Genomic DNA, 1957 nt, shown 5'->3' with positions numbered 1-1957 from the left:
CGAACCCGCCACCTTAGGTGTACGTGGCTGGCGCCTTAGCCGGTTGAGCTATAGGCGCCAAGCCTTGTTTGTTTATTTTTTGAGACAGAGTCTCTAGCTGTTGCCCTGGGTAGAGTGCTGTGGTGTCACAGCTCACAGCAACCTCAAACTTTTGGGCTTAAGCTATTTTCTTGCTTCATCCTCCAAGTAGCTGGGACTACAGATGCCACAATGCCTGGCTGTTTTTTTGTTGTTGCAGTTGTCCTTGTTTTAGCTAGCCCGGGCTGGGTTTGAACCCACCAGCCTTGGTGTATGTGGCTGGTACCCTACCCATTGAGCTATGGGTACCGCCTTGTTTTTTTGTTTGTTTGTTTGGGGTTTTTTTGCAGTTTTTGGCCGGGGCTAGGTTTGAACCTACCACCTCCGGCATATGGGGCTGATGCCCTACTCCTTTGAGCTACAGGCACCATCCTACTGGTTTTTTGAGTCTCAAGCTGTTGCCCTGGATAAAGTGCTCTGGTGTCATAGCTTACAGCAACCCCAACTCTTGGGCTCAAGCGATCCTTTGCCTCAGTTTCTCTATTTTTATTTTTTATTTAGGTTGAGACAGAGCCTCACTTTGTTACCCTTGGTAGAGTGCTGTGGTATCACAGCTCACAGCAACCTCAAACTCTTGGGCTCAAGTGATTCTCTTGCCTCAGCCTCCCAAGTAGTTGGGACTACAGGTGCCCGCCACAACACCTGGCCATTTTTGGAAATGGAGTCTCGCTCTGGCTCAGGGTGGTCTCGAACCTGTGAGCTCAGGCAGTCTGCCTGCCTCATCCTCTCAGAGTGCTAGGATTATACGTGTGAGCCACCAAGACCAGCCTGACTTTGCCCTTTTAATTTATTTCCTAGAGTACTATCCTTGGGTAAGTATTTTCATTTTAAAACAGTAAATTTAGGGTGGTGCCCGTTGCTGAGTGGATATGCCCCCAGCCATATACACTGAGGCTGGAGGGTTCAAACTCAGCCCAGGCCAGCTAAAACAATGACAACTGCAACCAAAAATAGCCGAGCGTTGTGGCAGGCACCTGTAGTCCCAGCTACTTGGGAGGCTGAGGCAAGAGAATTGCTTAAGCCTAAGAGTTTGAGGTTGCTGTGAGCTTTGTGACACCATGGCACTCTACCCAGGGGGACCACTTGAAACTCTCTAAAAAAAATAGTTATAAAACTGTTAATTTGACTGGGCATGGTGTCTCTCCCCTTTAATCCTAGCACTCTGGGAGGCTGCAGCCTGTGAATTGCCTGAACTCACAAGTTCGAGACCAGTCTGAGCCTAAGCAAGACCTCTTCTCTAAAAATAGTTGGGCATTGTGGTGAGTACCTGTAGTTACCTACTTGGGGAAGCTGAGGTAAGAGAATTGCTTGAGCTAAAGATTTTGAGTTTGCTATGAGTTTTGCTGTGACACCATAACACTACCAAGGTGACAAAATAAGACTGTCTCAAAAAAAAAACTAAACTTTTGAATTCAGTCTGGACTGTGTCAGGAATTTTTATTTTGTTTTCTTTTTAATCTGTTGATTTTTTGTTGTCATTGAGATGAGATCTTGTTATGTTACCCAGGTTGGGCTTGAACTTGTGGACTCAGGTGATCCCCCCTCAGCCTCCTGAGTACCTGAGACTATAGGCATATATCATTGTGCCCAGCATGTTGGGTTTTTTTTTAAAGACAGTTTTAAGTTGTCACCCTCGGTAGAGTACCAAAGCATCACAGCACACAGCAACCTCAAACTCTTGGGCTTAAGCAATTCTCTTGCCTCAGCCTCTCAAGTAGCTAGGACTACAGGTGCCTGCCCAGCTATTTTTTTTTTTTTTGAGACGGAGCCTCAAGCTATCTCCCTGGGTAGAGTGCCATGGCATCACGCTCACAGCAACCTCCAACTCCTGGGCTCAAGTGAGTCTCCTGCCTCAGCCTCCCAAGTAGCTGGGACCACA

The 1957-nt window shown here is 47.2% G+C and overlaps 1 protein-coding gene across 5 annotated transcripts in view; it reads left to right on the top strand.

Annotated features, from left to right (window-relative positions):
* The window catches only part of NONO (non-POU domain containing octamer binding), a 22758-nt gene that overhangs the window by 4689 nt on the left and 16112 nt on the right, over positions 1-1957 (top strand). Inside the window, exon 1 of one of the 5 annotated variants that reach the window (XM_023508047.1) lies at positions 1308-1337. The exons of 3 other annotated variants lie outside the window; for them this stretch is intronic. The gene's annotated coding sequence lies outside the window, so the exon portion shown is untranslated. Of the gene's footprint in view, positions 1-1307; positions 1338-1910; positions 1917-1957 lie in introns of those variants that run through there. One more of the 5 variants, XM_023508048.1, reaches the window with a different exon arrangement.

Source organism: Otolemur garnettii, unplaced genomic scaffold (assembly GCF_000181295.1).
Source record: "Otolemur garnettii isolate 467f Iridium unplaced genomic scaffold, OtoGar3 scaffold00219, whole genome shotgun sequence".
NCBI lineage: Eukaryota > Metazoa > Chordata > Mammalia > Primates > Galagidae > Otolemur > Otolemur garnettii.
Note: the sequence above shows the minus strand (reverse complement) of the source record. Positions and strands in the feature narration are given on the sequence as shown.